Here is a 21,805-nt window from a genome sequence, read left to right on the forward strand (position 1 = left end):
GATTAACTAGAGGACGCGGTGAATTATTTGTACCATCATAGACGCATCGCAAAGAACTGCAGTCAGACAAGGAGAATTCCAAAAGGATAATGCATAAAAGATAACAAGAAAAGAACCTTAAGTAGAAGAACGCATGCGACAATGTGTTGGAGTTCATGCGATTGAAGTTATGCGTTAAAGGTTGTGGAGGATTCTTCCGTTGTAACTGCAGACCGAGGAGAGTTATTATCGCACCTACAAGGAGCAAACGCACCACAACCAAGGAAGCAGCTGCATATCCAAAATAACAATAAATAAAAGTGATAACCTAAACTAAGAAAGCAATGTAAAAGATAGAGCAGAAGAAGTCCCTGGAGGAATTGGAGTGTTGTCACCATAAGGAGTCTCCCATGCAAGAGATGGCTCTCAACTGCTTGGGTCAAGAGGTTCGCCCTGACCATTGGAGCTTCCAGCAGTTATTGGATGCATGATGGTTGACATGCGTCTTAGGCTGCTTCCAGCTCATGCGACAGATAGCCTTTCTATCTCAGGGTCAATATTTAACTTTCGACGCAGCGCTTATACTTCAAATATTGTTTGCAGCTTGGTCGCACAATCTACAATTCGCCTAAGATTGAAAGGGTGCCTACAAAAACACAAAACTTCACAAAACATTAGCTGCCAAGTCCCCGGCAACGGCGCCAAAAACTTGTTGGGATAATTTTAGGAACGGTTTGTCTTATTTATTATTAAGGACGGATGGGGTTGAACATGAAATCATGCGTTAGACATGGCTTATGCGTTTTCACCCATGCGTCTGAGGTTATGCATCAGAATGATGATGCGTTAATCTTAGCATGAAATGTCCACGCATTCCTATCACAAGTTTTCTTACGCTTGCGCCAAGTATAACATAAATGCAAGTGTCTCGGGTAATCCAAGGTCAAACACGAGGACTTTTCATTCAATAATATTTGTGAAGTAATGCGTATGAGGTGATAAATAAGAATAAAAATAAAGCGAAGAAGGTTTTAAATGACTTACACACTACTCTTACTCCTAACTAAACAAATTGAGCAATAGAAGACTTGCAATGAGAATAAGTAGAAACACAACAACCATTAATGCATAGTAATATTTACTATCTTAAATCGCCCGAGTAATCCCAGCTCGTTGCACTAACACATCACACCTCTCGGTGGTCAGCCGCATGACTATATCTCTATAGTGCATGGTTGCATTGAGCATAAGATTGTGCCTATCTTGAGGAACAATGCGAACCTTGCTTAATACGTTCCATCTCTTACCTTATCAGGCAGTTAGACACAGCTATTTAACTTATAGACAAGCAATGCAACATCCCATAGACAAGCGTTGCTACAGCCTTTCACCGAGCAAAGAGGATTATCTCACTATACTCGCACAACGACATCTCTCGGTGGGTTGTTTCATGCATCCTATCTCTAGGCTACACGATTAAGCATGCAATTTACTTTAATAAATAAACACTAAAGATAAACCATGATAGAGATGAAGATGATGAAGAAGACGGTAATAAAGGAGTTAAGATTTGCATTGATCACAAAATATCTTAATATCTCAAGCTAAAATGTAATACAATACAGAGATTAGAAGGGAGATGAAGGACTCTGCGTCAAGGCTGCTGGTGGTGCCATGGTTGAATGGTGGAGATGTCTCTCTCGAGCTCTATCTCTGGCGAATGCTCCAATCGTCACTCGGTCTGGGTTGTATTGATGAAGAATTCTCACTGGAAATCTCTTTCAAGCTCTCATCTGTGATCACAAACCTCTGCCTTGAGGCAGAAGCTCGGATGTCTCAAAATGAAGGTTTCAAGGGTTATTTATAGAATTTGGACGCCGACAGTTGTAATGATGGAGGTATGGCTCACTGCTGCTTTTGTCGTGGTATGGTCATTGTCACATTGCCTTATCTTGTTGATACTCTCAAGGTATGTGTTCGAGCTGAATTTAGCTGAAGTTATCAACGCGTTCTACCCATCTTGCGATCTTCTATTATGGCTGTCACTCCGTGGCCGCAATCTCTATTTGTTCACCGTGTTCTCCATGCGTTGGATGCATGCATTTACTACAACTTCCATGTGTCGGATGCATACGATTACCATCTTCATTCGTCTTTGCAGTCGCCTGACTTCATCGCATGCGTTTGTCTGTGATTACTAGTTTCAAACGCATGCGTTTGATTCCTACGATAGCTATAAAAATAGACACTTTGGCACGGAATAACGCATAATATTGGGTCAGTGAGGATTTAGGTGCTGATCGACGCAAAACTAATTTTTTCACAAATTCTAAATATTATCACTGCATTTTCTACCTGTTAGCCCTCATAATTCTAAATAAAAGGCTTATAATAACTGGCATTTCTGCCGGTTATCAATCGAACCACGAAATGAGTCACTCTTATCTTATAACGCTGTTTATTGTTTAAGGCTGACTATTTCAAAGCGATGACCTAGGTAATTTGACCTTAATCCTGAGCTAACTATGAACTCCTATTTATTCGGGATTGCTCTTAGATTTGCATAGGTGGGAGTTGGCTCAACAGCGCCGGCTCAATATGACTTCCATTTCCGGGGTAAGACCGGTTAGATAGCTGAGGACATAGGGTGCAAGAAGGAATTCACTCCTACCTGCTTTAGGGATAGTAGAGAGTGTTTTCCTTAAGTGCTGATTCTGGGGCTTGAACAAGGGATCTCGCCCTCTCATTTGGTATGAGAAGGACTCGATTTTGTGATTGGATCACCAAACAATTGTTGATTAAGGGATCAGTGGGGACTTAAGGAACAAGAGGTAATTTTGAGGGTAAAACAGAGATTTGACCCAGCTGTTATTACGAACAACCTGTGAAGGGTAAGTTACTAATCATGGTTATATCAAGTGTACATAATATATCTATAGTGAGGGGAGTTCAACTATGGGCTTTATTGGAGTGACCCATTAGTTAACGAATGGGGGTTAGATCAGTCTAATGAGTTTAGCCGACTAATCTCGGATCGTTGGAACCTATGATCTGTAGGTCCATGAGATCCCTCTACTAGCTCGAAAATGGATTAGCTCTAGAGTAGCGTGATAAGTTAATTTGAAACGTTCAAATTAGAATCAAATGGATATTAAATTAATTATGATTTAAATATATGAAGATGAATTTGTAAAAATTAATTTAATATTGGATATTAAATTAATTAGAATTATTGAAATCTCTTGAATAATTATTTATTAATTTTATTAGAAAACTAATTTATGAAATTAATTTGTAAAATTAATAAATTTTGATTTTAGAAATAAAATATGATTTCAAAATCAAAATAGATTTTGGAAATTGAAAAATTACATAAAATTGAAAATGGGTTTTTCATGTTCATCTTCAACTAGCTTATAAGAAATCCACCTCTTTCTTTAGTTTACTCCAAGTGAGCTGCATCCCATGTAGAAAATCTCTTTGCATGATAGTTTGCAATATATTGAAGAGATTGGAGTGAAGAAAGAGATGGTGAACTGATTGAATTTTTGCTGAAAAATTTGGATGAAGAAGGTGTTCTTCAATGGGTTGGTTCAGTGAGCTTTCTTCATATTCCCTTTGATTCCAGCTTATTTTGAGTCCCACAACTCAATCTAGAGCACCAAGAGGATAGTAGGGAAGATCTTGTGGTGATTTAACAAGGATTTGGAGAATTTGCTGGAAATAGAGATTTCGAAGGTTCGGCCAAGTTATGTTCCTAAAACCCATTATACTCTGTTTTAGCATATTTCTTTTCAACCAAAATTAATGAATTAGAATACTTATAGATCCTGATTTGTTCCGCTGCGTGATGATATCGATCCAACACAAAACACTATTATTCAAGTTATTGAGTTTTGCATTGGTTTCTATAGGGGTATCAACTGGTTTACAACTCGTCATACATGTATCCTTAAGTAAATCCAGAGTATATTTTCGTTGAGAAACTGAAATCCCTTCTTTCAATCGATCCATTTCCATTATGAGAAAGTACCTCAATTTTTCGAGGTCCTTAATTTCAAATTCCTCAGCCATTTTCCTCTTCAGCCTGGCAATTTCTGAAGCATCATCACCTTATATGAAAATATCTTCCACATACACAAACAGAATTGCAATTTTCCATGATACTGATTTCTTCGTAAAGAGGGTGTGATCTGAATGTCCCTGACTGTACCCTTGTGATTTTACGAAGGTAGTGAATCTGCCAAACCAGGCTCTTGGAGACTGTTTCAAACCATACGAGGACTTCCTCAATTTACACATCTGGTGATTAAACTGTTTCTCGAACCTTAGAGGAGGACTCATGTAGACTTCTTCTTCTAATTCTCCATTGAGGAAGCCATTCTTCACATTAAACTAGTGGAAAGGCCAGTCTTTTTTAACAACAACTGAGATTAGAACACAAACAGTATTTAACTTTTCTACCAGGGAGAAAGTCTTGGAGTAATCTATTCCGAAGGTCTGAGTAAAGCCTTTGGCAGCCAATCTTGACTTATACCTATCAATCGTTCCATCAAGCTTGTATTTATCGGTGAACACCCATTTTCACCCAACCACCTTGTGTACCCTTGGAAAAGTAACTCGGTCCTAAGTGTTATTTTTCTCAAGCACCCCCATTTCCTCCATAATCATAGTTCTCGATTCAGGAATCTCCATCGCTACATGTATACTGCTTGGTATCGTAAATGTGTCCAGGCTCATAGTAAGGGGCTTGAACTCGGAAGATAGGTTACTGTAAGATAAGTAACTCTGGATACTTCAGGCAGGATCTCGTACTTTTTCTCAAGGAAATGGGAAGATCAAGAGAGGCATCATGGTTTTTCTTCTCCTCTGATTCTCCACTGCATTCAGTCTTTTGCTCATGAATCTTATCTTCTAAGAGATCTCTTTGACCTTCAACAATGTTATCTGCTAGAATAGGTTTTCCACAACTATCGTCCTCTCCGCATACAACGTCCTTGGTACAATTGTTGGTACTATCACCATTTTCTCTGTCTTTACTTACATCATCTTCAACACAAGCATTATTTTCAACACAAATGCTACTATCATTAGGGGTAGGAATACTAGTACCTGGAACTGACGACGGTTCTGACTCATGGACTAGAGCCTTTCCTTTCTAAGATTCTTCCTATAATACGTGATCCATGGGACTTGTTCAATAGGAAAAATGGGTTCGTTGACACTTATAACAGGTTTAGGAAGGACACTCCTACTCACGGACGAACTTGGACCCCAATTAGTCTCTTCACTAGTACTCTCCCCCTGAAGATGACTAATGGGAAAGTAGGATTGATCTTTGATGAAGGTCACATCCATTGAGACAAAATATTTTTGTGAGGAAGGATGGTAACATTTGTACCCACGCTGACGGAGAGGATACCTCACAAAGACATATTTTGTTTAGCATGGGTATGGACAAACACAACACATCCAAACACCTGAAGCGGAACAATAGAGATAAGGCGATTATTGAGATAGGACTCCTTGAAACATTCTACGAGGTTTGAAATTTTAAGACCCAGGAAGGCATCCAGTTTATCAAATGAGCTAATGTTAAGAAACCATCTCCCCATAAATAGGACGGGAGTGAGGTTGACAACATAAGGGAGTGAACAACCTCGATAAGGTGACAATTTTTTCGTTCAGCTACCCCATTTTATTGGGGAGTATATGCACACGAACTTTAATGGACAATTACCTTAGAAACTAAAAATTCCCGGAAAGAATTAGTAAAAAACTCCCGACCATTATCACTTTGAAGGATAGCGATTTTTGTATTAAACTGGGTTTCTATAATATTGTAGAACTGTTGGAAAACCGACGAGACTTCAGACTTATCGGTGTGAAGGAAAACCCAAGTTAGTCTAGTATGGTCATCAATGAAGGTTACAAACCAGCGTTTGCCAGTGGTGGTAGTAATAGGTGATGGACCCCAAACATCGTTATGGAAGAGAGTGAATGACTTAGAAGGCTTATAAGATTGAAAGCTCAGTGAGACATGAAGGTTGTTTAGCCCGAATACACACATCACAAGTCAAGTTCGAGAAATTAACATTGTGAAATAGATAGGGAAATAAATATTTCATATATTGAAAACTAGGGTGTTTAAAAAAAAAATGCCATACATGTAATCAGTTTCAAAAGTAGAAAAACATGATGAAAGTAAACTAGTCCTATCACATAACCTAGAAGAAGCATCTTCAGCAAGGAAATAGAGCCCTCTATCATGCCGTGTAGTGTCAATTGTCGTCCCCGAGTTCAGATCCTAAAAAACAACTGCATCAGGTGAGAAAGTAACTCGACATTTCAAATCTCTTGTAATCTTTCTAACAAATAATAGATTATAAGAAATTTTAGGGACATGCATCACATCTAGTAGAGTTAAACCCTCAAAGGGGGAAGACGACCTTTCCCAGCCACAGGAGCAAAAGATTATCGAAAAGGGTTGGTTTGCCCTAGAGGCTTATTTGTAATTTTCTTATGGGCCTAGGGCTTCTTGTCCGTCTATTTATTTGGGCAAGTCTTCCTATATTTTTGTATCACTTGAATAATAAAAAAACTAGCATAGATCGTGGTTTTTTCTCCCTGGTCTAGGGTTTTCCACGTAAATTATTTGTGTGTTTCCATTCTTCTTCCTCTTCTATTTTCATCATGGTATCAGAGCAAGGCGACAAAACCCTAGTCGCCATTGATGAGTCCCCTTTGACGACCAACTCCGAAATGGCTGATACGATTAAGGAAGCTGTCCAATAGAGGATGCCTTATCACGTCTTCATCAACAAATGAGTGTCACCGAACGGACAAACCAATCTGTCGATGGACAGATTGGGTCGCACCCAACCATAGAGGATCACAGATAGATAGGGTCGCAGTCGGCCATGGAGGAACGCACCTATTCAAGACACGTCGACGGCGCTCCGATTGCACGCAAAAAAGACCCTATCGACAGCGGCGCCCAACCCTACTTCAGCAGCACTAGATTTGTCGATCTCTCTGGTGCAAACAATTGGCGTCCAAATTTGATCGAAGCCCAGCCAGCCGCGCAGATCCGATCCTTCGATGGCGTCCCGACTCGACCGCAGTAGACCTACTTCATGGTGAACCCTCGGGTGCAGACAGGAAGCCACGATAGTTTCCTCGACTCGACCAGTTGTGGCTTCATTGGCTTCGTTTTTGAATAGAAGTCGTCAATGGATCAATAAGTCCAATTCGTCTACAGTGGCGCGGGACACGTCACTTTTCCGACGAACTCTTCGGCAGCCGTGAATGGGGTATGTCCTGATGAGATTAAAAAAAGATTTGTTTTTCTTCAGCAACAACTCACGCATCTTGAGTCGTCTTGGCACGAACTCACAAAGTGCTCAACCGGAGCCGTCCAATCTTCAGTTCTACTCCGAGAACCCGGTAAACTCTTTCCATTCTTTACCTATTGCAAATTTGTTGTCTGGATCAATGGGAAATTCTGCAGGAATTATTATTGGAGAAAAGTTGAATGGCCAAAATTATTTCTCCTGGTCGCAATCCATCAAAATGGCTCTAGAAGGAAGACAAAAATTTGGCTATCTAATTGGGGAGATACCCAAACCTGAACCTGGTAACCCCTAAGAACGCATCTGGAGAGTAGAAGATTCATTGCTACGATCAATTCTGGTGAATAGCATGGAACCTCAAATTGGTAGATCATTGCTCTATATGGTGACATTTGGGATGCAATACAACAGTTGTATTCAAAGAAGCAGAATGCATCCCGCCTATACACCTTACGCAAGCAAGTCTATGAATGTAAGCAAGGGACTATGGATGTAACATCGTACTTCAACAAATTAACCCTGTTATGGCAAGAAATGGACTTATGTTGTGAAATTATCTGGAAGTGTACACATGATGGGACTCAGTATTCCAAAATTGAGTAAGCTGATCGAGTGTATGATTTTCTGGCTAGGCTAAATCTGAAGTTTGACGGTGTTCGTGACAAGATATTGGGCCAACGTCCTACACCGTCGCATATGGAGGTGTGTTCTGAAATACGCCTGGAAGAAGATAGGTCTAATGCAATGAATATTTTAGTAGTTACATCTATTGACACTACTGCTTTTGCCACAAAGTTCTCTGGATCTGATAGTGACAAGAAACCTCTACCTATTTGTGAGCATTGCAAAAAACCATGACACACAAAAGACCAGTGCTAGAAATTGCATGGAAAACCTCCAAATTAAAAACGACGTCAATCACAGGACAAGTTTGGTCCTGAACGGGCTCTGGTAAGTGACTTGATGAATGACAAGGCCTCGGATCAACCTCAAGCTGACGGTCGTAGTAACTTAAGTGCTGTCGAGGTCAATGCGATTACACACTCAGGTACGGCTCAGACCTTTGGTTTTATTAGCATTAATGGAAAAAAGTGTTAGATTGTGGATTCTGGAGCAACAGATCACATGGCCGGTTCTTCTGATCATTTTATATCATATCACCCAAGCGCCGGAAATGAAAAGATTAGAATTGCAGATAGGTTCTTTTCCCTTATCGCAGGAAAATGACATCTTTCTCCTTTTGAGGGTCTAATATTGCGTGATGTACAGCATGTTCCTAGAATTTTATATAACTTATTATCTGTCAATAAAATTACAAGGGACTTGAACTGTTAGACTTTTTTCTCACCCGACAGTTTTATTTTAGGATCTGAGCTCGGGGACGATGATTGGCACTATCCGACACGATAGGGGGTTTTATTTCCTGATTAATAAGACTTCTTCTCGGGATGGTTATAGGACTAGTTTTATTTCTTTGAATTTCTCTACTGCTGAAAATGATTTTATGTTATGGCATTGCAGTCTGGGACATCCTAATTTTAAATATATGAAGTATCTTTTCTGAATTTATTTCATAATATTAATATATTATCCTTACATTGCGATGTGTGTATCCGGGCTAAACAAAGTCATGTCTTCTTTCATTCTCAGCCTTACAAACCATCCAAACCTTTCAGTCTTATTCATAGTGATGTTTGGGGTCCCTCACCAACCACTACCTCTACAGGTAAGCATTAGTTTGTCACCTTTATTGACGATCACATCAGACTAATCTGGGTTTTTCTTTTGACTGATAAGTCTAAGGTGTCCTCTATTTTGCAACAATTCTGTGCTATCGTAGAAACCTGGTTCAACACACAAATTGCCATTTTACAGAGTGACAATGGGTGTGAGTTTGTTAATAACTCATTTCGGGACTTTCTAGCCTCTAAAGGGATTGTCCATCAAAGCTCATGTGTCTATACTCACCAGTAGAACGGAATAGCCGAGAGAAAGAATAGCATCTGGTAGAGGTCGCTTGTTCCCTAATGATATCTACCTTTCTTCCTTCCTATCTGTGGGGTGATGCTATCCTCACAGCAGCCCACCTTATCAACTGCATGCCTTCCCGTATCTTAGCCTTTCACAATCCCCTTGACTGTCTCAAAGAGTCGTATCCTAACACCCAATTAATCCCTGGATGTCACCTTTCTCGAGCTTAGATCCTGTCGTGTCGGGCAGTGCCAACGTCGTCCTCGAGCTTAGATCCTGAAACAAAACAATGTCGGGTGACAAAATAGTCTGACAGTTCAGGTCTCTTATAATTTTACTGATAGATAATAAGTTGTATGAAATTCTAAGAACATGCAACACATCACACAATATTAGACCCTTAAAAGGGGAAAGATATCCTTTTCCTACGACAGGGGCAAAGGACTCATCTGCAATTATAATCTTCTCATGTCTAGCACTCATATGATATGATATAAAATTATCAGAAGAACTGGTCAGGTGATCTGTTGCTCCAAAATCCACAATCTAGGGCTTTTTACCACTAATGCTAATAAAACCAAAAGACTGAGTCATACCTGAGTGTGCAATAGTACTGACCCCGGTAGCACTTGAGCTACTTTGACCATCTGCTTGAGGTTGAGTCCTATCATGTGCACACTTCCAAATAATTTTACGGCATAAGTCCATTTCTTTCCATAAGAAGGATAATTTATTGAAGTACGACATTACATCCATTGTCCCTTGCTTGCATTTGTGGACTTGCTTGCGTAAGGTATATAGACTAGATGCATTCTACTTTTTTGAATACAACTGCTGAAAAGCATCCCAAATGTCTTTGCCAGTTGCCGTATAGAGCAACGGTCTTCCTGTTTGAGGTTCCATGCTACTCACTAGAGCTGACCATAGTAATGAATCTTCTGCTTTCTAGATGCGTTCTTGGGGGTGACCAGGTTTAGGTTTTGGTATTTCCCCGGTAAGATAACCAAATTTTGTCTTTCTTTCAGAGCCATTCTGATGGATTATGACTAGGAGAAATAATTTTGGCCATTCAGCTTTTCGCCAATAATAATTCCTGCAGAATGTCCCATTGATCCAGACAATAAATTTGCAATAGGTAAAGAATGGAAAGAGTTTATCGGGTTCTCGGAGTATAACTGAAGATTGGACAGCTTAGGTTGAGCACTTGGTGAGTTTGTACCAAGAATCGTACAAAGATTCGCGAGTTGCTACTGAAGAAAAGTAAATTTTTTTAGAATCTCTCCAGGAAAAACCCTACTCGCAGCAGCCCGAGAACTCGCCAGAAAAAGAACGGAACCCGTGCAGTCGGATTGGGCTGGCTGATCCACTGACGGCTGCTGGTTAGAACCGAAGCCACGACTGGTTGAACCGAGCACCCGAGAGTTTGCCGCGAAATGGGTATGCTTGCAGCTGGCTGGGCTTCGAACGAACACCGATAATCATCTGTACCCGAGGGATCAATCCGCTGCACGGCTGGTTGGGTTTCGATCGGACGCCACTGTTCATCTGCACCTGAGATTTCGATGGATCTGAAGTGGGTCTAGGCGCTGCCGTCGATAGGGTTCTTTCCGCGCATAGTTAGAGCACCGTCGATGGTTCTGGGCTGGGTGTGATCCTCTATGGCTAGGCGCGACCCGATCTGTTCGTCGACGGATTGGGTTGTCAGTCGACCCACATTTGTTGAAGAAGATGCGGTAAGGTAACCTCTAGGTATTGTTGGATAGCTTCCTTAATTGTGGTAGCCATCTCGGAATTGGTCGTCAACGGGGACTCATCATTGGCAGCTAGAGTTTCGTCGCCTTGCTCTGATAACATGATAAAAATAAAAGAGGAAAGAGAATCGAAACACACAAATGGTGTACGTGGAAAACCCTAGGCTAGAGGGAAAACCATGATCTAGACTTGTTTTTTATTATTCAAGTGATACAGAAATACAAGAAAACTTGCTCAAATAAATAGACAGATAGAAAGCCCTAGGCCCACAAAGAAATTACAAATAAGCCCCTAGGAAAAAACAACCATTTTTCAACATGTTCTTTGTTATTTTCCTCACTTACATCTTCTACAATATCCAACAATGAAATCATATAGAAGCTAAGTCCCTGTTTTCTTTTGCTTTCCTTATTACTTGAACACCCTCATCTGTACTCCACCTCCATCCATTTTGCACATGCTTTTCCTCATTCATTTGGGCCAAATGGAACTCGTGACAAACTTTTTAGGCGAGGAAGCATTTTTTGATGGGATAACCTATAGTAAATTAGCACACATCTAATTCAAAAGTTTGATTTATAGTTAAGCTAAAAGGAAAAGTAGATTTTATGGCTTTCTTTTTATTATTTTGTATTTTTTAGATTTGAAGCAGCCATGATAAAGAGATTGATTCAACTTGAAAGAGGGTTTGGGGAAACAATTGTGAATCGGTAAGTATTCCTTAATATTCTTGTGGGATTTTAACAATTAGAACTATTTTTCAATTGGGTTTTGTCTATTTTGTCTATGAATATGATTTTGGTTCTTGTTTATGGATGATTTTATTCTTAGTTTTGTTTGTTGATTAAGATGATTTTGGTTTAGGCAATTTGGGTTTGTAGTGATGATTGATAGAAAGAAGAAACGTTCCTAAAGAAAATATGTAGCTTGACATTTAAATACTAAAATTTCATTAGCTATTTCATCAACAAGATTCTATAGAACTAAAAGAGACTGGTGAAGAAGATAGGGAGGTTGAAGAGACAAACATTTGAAGCACGTAATGGTTTTGGAAGGGAATGAGTGTGTGGAAATGTGTCAATTAGGTTGTTATAGGTCAAGAAAAATGAATGACTAGGTTATAATTATAGAATGTCATTAAGAAATGAAGTGGGTAGAGTAGAAGCCTATTAATATGCTTGAGTTGATTGGTTGATTGATGATGAATTCAAGACATGTGTGTGTTGTGCCAGGAATATTGGTTTTGCAAATGAAAGGGAATATCCTAGACACAATCAATGTATCAATTTATTATCCTTCTACTATCAGCTTCCATTTTATCTTTTATGTATAAATTTCCAAAACTTCATTAGTTCTAGTGGTGTGTTGTTTTATGATTAAATTTGAATAGTATAAAGGTTGAGAACCTTAATGTTTTGAAATGCTATGTCTTCTTCAAATAGTATGTGTCTTCTTCACTGGAACTTTCTTATTTTTCTTGTTTATCATTGTATTTGCACTATTTTATATCTTTACCAAATTTCCTATCACTAGAAGGTTGACTCTATTATGATTTTGTCAGGAACTTGGAATCTTGTTATGTTTTTTGGGTGAAAAAACTTATAAGAATGGATTTTGTTTGGAACTTTTACCTATTGAGTATATGAAATTTGGTAGAAATTGAAGCAAGTAGATGAGCCATGTATCAATGCATGTTTTAGAAGATTAAAGCTTCACTACTAAAATGCTTTGTACTTTGTAGGTACTGATACATTTCAAATAATGAACACAATGGATCTTGCTACATTTGTTGAACCATGGAAATTGAGCCAATGTAAGTTATTGAGTTCCTGAGACTTACTTAGAGGAGAACTTTTGCTATTCTATTTTGCAATTCATTTTAGGACTAACTAACTGAAAACCACACATCTCAGGTTGTTTGGTTTTTGATTTTTTTTTTTTTTTTTTTTTTGGGGGGGGGGGGGGGGGTTGGGTTGTTTTCATAATATATTCATTGCCATTTGACATCCAACTCTCTCTATTTTCACTTTCAGATAGGAAATAACTTAAGTAGTTGTTCTATCTATTAAGATCTTAAGATCCTTGTTCATGTATGATCAAAGTACTTGAATGGTTCAAATTTTCTAATAATATAATGTATTGGTCTCATTTTTGTTTAGCATATTATTAGTTTTTGTTTTCTAGACTAGTCTCTTGATCTTCCTACCAAGGCTCTCTTAGTGGCTCATATTGCTTGAGTTGTTAAAGATGTGTTCATTGACTTGTACATCAAACATAGATTGAACAAGTGTGGGGTTATTAGCCATCATTTGATGGCAGAATTGCTAGACTGCTCCCTTCCTAAGATAGGTTAGTGTTTAATATTTGTTAATTTTGTGAAATGTAATATTGAAGTTTCACATTCAAAATTTACCTCTAATGGAAGGTTAAAAAATTGGTTGGAGATGTTGATGATTGCAAAATTATTGAGATTTATTTGAAAATTGTTGGTTCAAATTATAATCGTCAATTTTGTTAAATTGACATTGGTAGAAGTCAAAGCGATTATCTTAGGAAAGTTAAGATAATCGCTTAGAAATTAGATTATCAACAATTTTGTTAAAGATAATCAATTTTGAAAATTGTTGGTTCAAATTATAATCGTCAGTCCAATTTGTGTGCTTTGTGTGTTTTTTTAAAGATTATGTGATTGGGCATTGTGCGTTTTTGTGGGTATTTGGATATGGGCCGGTTGATAATTTCATTTGGGCTTTAAAGAATGACTGTCACATATTACAAGTTTGCCACGATTATACATTTTGATTTTTTTTTTTTTTTGTTTGGCATGAATTACAAATGCTTTAGACTATATAAGAGATTTTTGTATGCCTTTATTTCACTTCTTGCTCAAGCTTTATAAGACTGTTGCTTGGATGCTCTGAGATTGATGTGCTACGAAAAAAAATATGAAGTTTGTGTGCTTATGTGAGATTTATATGTTAGGATTGTTGCTTGATATGTTAACTTACAATTCATTGGTTAGAATTATAGCTCCCATGTTTTGTTGTGTAAGACTTGGAATGATTTATGTATAGAGCTCTTCTACACGGGATCTTGATGCCCTATCTTATAATTTTAAAGTTCCATGGTTTCTATGATGCTGATAAAGATGCTATCATTCTTTTAATGTTTTGTATTAACTAACATGAGTTCCTTTTGCAGCACTCAACAGTAAGAGATTGAGTAGATCATTGGGATTGTGGAGAATAAATGTTGTATTGCATTGAAAAAATGAAGATTGAAAGATACATATATATCCTGGAAATTAGAAAGATAGTTACTTTTCTTTTTCTTTTTTTTTTTTAAGAAACAAATTATTGACTCTAATGTAATCTGAAGAACATAGAGAACCTTCCAAAAAAAAAAAAAATGATTATTTATGTACATGAAATGTTGTAGTGATAAATGCATCACATTAGGAGAAGTATATAAGTTTAGTCTCTTGAGAATTCATTTTGATGTAAATGTATACTTGATTATATTAAATATATATACTTAAGTGCTATGTAAACTATATACAATTTGATCAAAATTGACTATCAAGACGAGATTCAAAATACAATATGTTTTTTTAGTAATTTTTTTACGATTGTAAAAAAATTACTAAAAAAACATATTGTATTTTGAATCTCGTAACTGCAATCAAAAGTCAATTATAGCATTTTTTTAATGCTATGAAAATTTTTCAGAACATTAAAATTATGTAATAGAAAATGGATATTTTGTAGTTTTTTTTTATAGCATTAAAAAACGCTATAGAAAGTCAAGAACTTTTTATAACATTGGCAACAACAGCATCCTAAAACACTATAGAAAGTCTCTTATAGCGTTTTTTTTATCACTATAAAAAACACTATAGAAAGTCTTTTATAGCATTTTTTTATCGCTATAAAAAATACTATAGAAAGTCTTTTATAGTATTTTTTATCGTTATAAAAAATGCCATAAAAGACCTTCTATAGTGTTTTGGCATCTCAACGCTATGAAACGTTTTCATAACATTAAATATGTGCTATCAAAAGTTGATTTTTATAACGTTAAAAAAATGCTATGGAAAGTCAGGGACTTTCAATAACATCTATAGAAAGTCTCGTGATATTTGTTGTAGTGCAGAGTAGAAACACTTGTCAGAGCTTATATCATAGGGGTTGTTATATGGGTAACTTGAGGGACTTGTACTCTGTCTATAATCTAGGTTTTAGTTTTTGGTATTTTTCTTATTTGTAAAATAAAATTTGATTTTTCCATCGTTGTTCTATTCTTTTGCCAGAAAACTGATTCGTTTTTTAAGATTTGCTAATCTTTTTTATTTCATTTTGATTTTATAATCTAGATTATAGATTTGGTTTATTTTCTTTTGATTAGATTTGTTATTAGATTTTGTGTTTAAATACTTCTATACTACTAATTTTAGGAGGGGTATAGTTGTCCATTTTTAAATTAAATAAACTAAGATTTTGTGTGTTTAGACATTTTTAAAAAAGGATATTTGTATAACAGAGTAGAATAAGAGAAAAAATCTAAAACTATATTACATCTCTAAAATATTTGCAAATATGAATGAGTTAATTTCCAATTTCGCTCTCCCTTGTCTTATCTTATTGTACATTTTTCATTTTTTTCATTTTCTTTTCTTTCTTAGTTTTTGCTTCTTCCCTTTTATTTTTATTTTCTTTCATTTCCTTCTTTTTTCCTTTTTTTTTTCCTTTTTATTTATTTTCTTTTCTTTCTTCGGTTTTTTCTTATTCATTTTTTTATTTTTATTTTATTTCCTTTCTTCGATTTTTGTCTCTTCCTTTTTTATTATTTTCTTTTCTTTTCTTTCTCCGATTTTTTGCTTCTTCCCTTTCTTTTTCTTTTTTTAATTTTTCTTTCATTTATCCAGTTTTTGCTTCCTTTTTTTTTTATTTAATTTTCTTTCTTTTCTTCAGTTTTTTCTTCTTCTCTTTCTTTTATTTTTAAATTTTTTCTTTCTTTTATTTGGATTTTTTCTTCTTTTTTTCACAAGAATTATGAGGCTAAGTTTCATACCAAGACTTGAAAGTACTCAATTCATAAGTGACTTAACACCAATAAGTCAATCATCAAGTTTAATTATTATAACAAATAATAAATATAAATAGCAAATGAAAGTCTATTAGTGATAGTCACTAATATTTTCTATCATTGATACTTAATCTTTTATTATATTTTCATAGTTAATAGCCACTTGTAGAAATCTATCATTGATACCCAACTTAGTATTAGTGGAATACCTAGAAGTTATCACTAATAGTATGTTTATCAGTGATAGAAGCTATCATCGAAAAGAAAAGGGACTTATAAATGTTTGGGAAGGACAAGAAAGGGGCAAAAAGGTGTTCAGTGGCTATGATTGATAGAAGCTACTACTGATAGCATGTTACCAATGATAGAAGCTAATACTAATAACATGTTATCAATGATAGAAGCTACCCGATAGCACGTTATCGGTGATAGAAGCTACACGATAGCATGTTATTGGTGATAGAAGCTACCACTAATAGCACGTTATCGGTGATATAGAATTATCACTAATAGCATGTATCAGTGAGATCATTAATAGCATCTTATCAGTAAAAGAAGTTATCACAGATAACTACAATGTGAGTGATGTTAGTGATATCAGTGATAGAACTTAGGTGATATTTATATATCAAGTTTCTTTCAAAGGTGATAACCAGTTATAGAAGTCTATCATTGATAGCTTTAAGTATTAATATTTCAAGGTTAATTCTAATTGATGAAAGTCTATCATTGATAACAACTGATAGCTGCTATCAGTGATAGCCATGATAAAAGATTATTAGTGATAGCTACTGTGGTAATCAAAATTGTTGGTCTTCTTTCAAAGTTGATCACTATTTATAAATCTATCATTGATAGCCATTGATAGCCTTAAGTATTGATATTTCAAGGTTGATTTCAATGGATGAAAGTAAATCAATAATAGCTATTGATAACTGATAGAAAATTTAAAGCTAATATTTCAAGATTGTATTAATTTTTCTCAAATTGAAAGTTATTGCTGATAGCAACTATCATCGATAGCAATTGATAGAAGCTATCAGTAATAGCAGCTTGTAGCTATCAGTGGCTATCACTAATAATTGCTATCAATGATAGCTTATAATTTGGGAAAACTAGGAAGAAGCAAGAAAAATGGTGGCTAAGCATGAGTTTTTTAATCTTTTACTATTTTTTGATCTATATATTCAATTATTTTATCCATGTACTAAATATTCTATTATTTTGGGCATGAATTCTATTTATGCAACTAGCCCTTTCAAGAATTCCTTTTAAAATTAGACATTTGTCCAATCCATCTAGACAAAATAATGACAATTAAAGGTACCCTTACCCCCAAATAATGACAATCATAGGCTTCTTTTTGGGCCATTTCTATAGTTACCCCTAAATATATCCAAGTCCACAACGTAAAATAGGATCTTTTATTTGAATATTGTAGTTTTGAAAACTTTTTAGGAAAATATGGTTGTTTTAAAACTAATTAGAGATTTGTGGTAGTTTTGTGTGTTCGAGGCATTTGTCGAAGGTTGAGAATTCGACATGTAGATGTCGAGTGTTGAGAATTCAACAAAGGTGGATGTCGAGGGTTGAGAACTTAACGCTAGTGGATGTCGAGTGTTGAGAACTCGACGACCTTGGTGCTTCTACTTGGAGACTTGTCGAGGGTTGAACATTCGACTTGTAGGTCGAAAGTTCAACCCTCGACAAGCTGATATCTCATCTCATCGCCGCTGCTAACCGAATCTGGGTAGCTTTAAATAGTCGTGTTGTCGTGCCCAACCACTGCTTTTAATTTCAACTCTCGTGGGTCGAGTGTTCAACACTCAACCTACATGTTTTGAAACACATCCCCTTTCATTCTCAGATCACATGAAGTCTCTTCCTTCTTCCTTTTGAAAACCTCTACCTTCTTCCCATTTCCATTTCTCTGCCTTTTAATTTCCATTTTGAAATCCCTCTCCTTCCATTTTTTACCTCACTGCTTTCCATTTCCATTTCTCTTCTTCTATTTCGTTTGATACAAATACACTTCTCCCTTGATCACAAACTATACTGGTTCGTTACTCTACTAAATTTTTAGTTTTTAAGAATAATTATAAATTTTATTTTTGTTCTTATATTATTATTTTTATATAGATTCTAATATTTTTTTTTTTATTTTTTGTAGTTGTTGTCGGATAACAAATAATGGGAAAAAAGGGTGAATGTTGTCACTTTGAAGAAAAAAAGAACTACTGTCGAATTTATGAGTTGAACTGTAACTTTTATTTATTAGTAGTTTTTTGTTTTTAATATTTTTTTATGCTAAATATATCATTTTTATTCCTTATATTGATGTCTACCATGATAATGTTAATTTTTTAATATTATTTTTTAATTGAAGATCAAGAAGTAATTTTATTTATTTGTCCTTTTTTTTAATGATATTCTATATTTTAGTATTGTTTTTTAGTTAACAAGTTTAGTATAGTTTAAAAAGTTTAGTTTATTGTTATGTTTAAAAAGTTTATATTTATAGTTTAATTCAAAATTATTGTTATTTTTTTAATAAATTTCTTATGATATTTGATTTCTTCAGTATCAACTTTGATGTTTATAGTGTTAAAAAATTTGGTTTATTGTTATGTTTAAAAGGTTGATGTTTATAGTTTAAAAGCTTTAGTATTTTTAGTTTAATACAAACTTATTGTGATTTTTTGAATATATTTCTTATGATGTTTGATTTTTTTAGTATTAACTTTGAAAAAATAGTTTTAAAATGTTTAATTTATTGTTATGTTTAAAAAGTTGCTTTTCATAAACCTTAATACTTTTAGTTTAATACAAAATTATTGTTATGTCTAAAAATAGTTTTAAAAATTTTAATTTATTGTTATGTTTAAAAATAGTTTTAGAAAGTTTAATTTATTGTTATGTTTTATTGTAATTTTTTAAATATATTTCTTATATTTCTTATTGTGATTTTTATTGCAATTTGTTTTTGCTTACGTTTGATAATTAGTAGAACAATTAGTACTGTATTGTTTGTCTCCTTTTTTTTTTTTTTTTTTTTTTTTTTTTAAGAAAATGACAGACAAATATTTGGGATTTATGTTATTTACAAATGATATTATGATTGATGGTATTGATGAAGTTGACTATGACCTACCACCAAGTGGTGGTTTTATCATAAATGTGAAAAGTGGAATTGTATTTGAACAATTCATTAAAATGGTTGGGATGTCACTTAGTGTAGATATGGAACAAATAAATAATATATAGATATCCTAACCTAGAACCATCAGGATTAGTAAGGTTTATACCATTCCTTATTCCAAATGCACAAGCTATGAACTTGATGTTCTCAATCGCGATGCCACTGCCGAATTTAGTGCATTTGCATGTAAATATAAATAGGATAGGGTTAGATATAAACTTGAATGCACCATTTAGTCAGTTTGAAAATCTAACTCAATGTATTGATCCTGATCCGGAGTCAATTGCATTGCCATGTGATAATGAAAATATGGCGGCTAACAATCAGTATAGAGATTTCAGAACAGAAACGGACGATGAATTTGAAGAGTTGGATTTCGATGGTCGTGAACATGAGTTGCCTTTAGATACATTCAACGATTTGGATATGAATGTACTAGATAGCATTCGAGAACATGACTCAATTATAACCCATATGGACGTTAACAATACTCAGTTGTAAAAAGGGATGATTTGTCAAGACAAAGAAATGCTACAAATGCGGTCAAATGTTTTACTATTAAATGTCACGCACTATATGAAGTTGTGGAATTCGACATCGAAAATTTGGACAATTCGGTGTAAGAAGTGGGAAGAATGTTGCAAATGGAGACTTCGTGCAATAAAGAATAAATCGCATGGCTTGTTCAAGATCACTAAGTATGATGAGCAACATACATATTTTTATTTAGAACTGAGTCAAAGCCATGTGCAATTGGATTCATCAATGATTGCACTAGAGTTCTGTGATGTCGTAAGAGAAAAACCATCTATCAATGTGGTACAATTGCAGTTCGATATCAAATCAAATTTTGGATATCATGTTCCTTACCATAGGGTATGGGAGGGCAAAAGAAAAGTATTGGCTAAAGTGTTGGGTGATTGGAATGAGTCTTACAAATTATTATCAAAGTGGTTGGATATGGTTAAGAGACCAATCCCGGAACACGTGTAGAGTGGAGAGTGAAAGAAATACTTACTGAAGACCATGTTATCCTAACTTCTGTATTTTGCGAATTTGGTTCTTGTATAGAAGCTTTTAATAAATGTCAACCGATAATTCAAATAGATGGTACCCATTTGTATGGTAAACATCGAGGAAATTGTTGATTGTTACATCAGTTGACGAACAGGCATCTTCTTCCACTTGCATTTGCCGTTGCAGATGAAGAGTCTGCGGACTCATGAGGATGGTTCCTGAAACACTTGAGAGAAATTGTAACACATAAAGAAGTGTGTTTAATTTCAGATTGACATGCTGGCATAATTGCCGTAGTGAACAATCCAGCAAATGGTTAGAGGGGACCAAAATGTCACCATCGTTTCTCCTCACGACACATCGTCAACAAATTTAATAAAAAGTACAAATTTAATACATTGAAAAATTATATTTATTGTGTCGGGTGTCAGTTTCAAATTCGGAAGTTCAATAAAGAAATTGAAGACATCAAAGGAATAAATCGAAGCTGTTTATGTTTTTATGACAACATTGGTATAGAGCAATGGACTCAAGCACATGATGGAAGGTTCAGATATGGTGGATGACGACAAATCTATCCGAGTGCATAAATGGTGTCCTCAAAGGAGCTCGAATCTTACTGATAAATGTTCTTGCTTAAATAACATTCTTCAAATGCGTGTATTATTTCGAGAAATACATCCGATAATATTATTATTTTATATATATATGTCATTAACAATTTGTTTCAAGCATATTTTATCATAACGAGATGGATTGGACAGAACAAACTACTTGACAACGATGTGAATTTTGTAATCAGTTAGGCCATAATCGAAGGAAGTGTCCTTTGTTACTAAGACAAGCTCCAGACAGTTAGGGATTGAGAAATAAATATTTTTTTCATGTATATTTAATTAAGTGTAGATGATACATTTATTGTATATTCAATTTTTTATTATAATTTATAAAGTTGTACATTATTTTTTTAATTGAGAAATAAATATTTTTCTTATCATGTATATTTTATTAAGTATAGATACTTTTATTGTATATTCAATTTTTTATTATAATTTATAAAGTTGTACATTGTTCTGTTAGTTACATTGTACATTATTTAATTGAGAAATAAATATTTTTTTTATCATGTATATTTAATTAAGTGTAGATGATACTTTTATTGTATTTTCAATTTTTTATTACAATTTAAAAAGTTGTACATTATTCTTCTAATTGAGAAATAAATATTTTTTTAATTGAGAAATAAATATTTTTTTTTAATTGAGAAATAAATATTTTTTTTTTCAAATCATGGCTTTAAACACAGGACCTATTGATCCTGATGTTTTGTACGACCAGTCCATTCATCGATCATCTGTTGTATGGCGAGATCGTACGACTGGAGAAATATCTTGCAGGCGTTGAGAGGCAGTTGTCCAGCACACTATCTCACTCCACCTTCGAATAATAC

At 35.0% G+C, this 21,805-nt stretch overlaps 1 long non-coding RNA gene across 1 annotated transcript in view; it reads left to right on the plus strand.

Moving 5' to 3' along the window:
* Nucleotides 1–14,573, plus strand: part of LOC120089417 (uncharacterized) — a 37,671-nt gene extending 23,098 nt beyond the window's left edge. The window contains exons 5-7 of the long non-coding RNA XR_005485185.2: nt 11,696–11,764; nt 12,796–12,867; nt 14,256–14,573. This is a non-coding gene — a long non-coding RNA (uncharacterized LOC120089417). The remainder of the gene's footprint in view (nt 1–11,695; nt 11,765–12,795; nt 12,868–14,255) is intronic.
* The last annotated feature ends 7,232 nt before the right edge of the window (nt 14,574–21,805 follow it).

Source organism: Benincasa hispida, chromosome 1 (assembly GCF_027475165.1).
Source record: "Benincasa hispida cultivar pf3 chromosome 1, pf3_genome.v1.1, whole genome shotgun sequence".
NCBI lineage: Eukaryota > Viridiplantae > Streptophyta > Magnoliopsida > Cucurbitales > Cucurbitaceae > Benincasa > Benincasa hispida.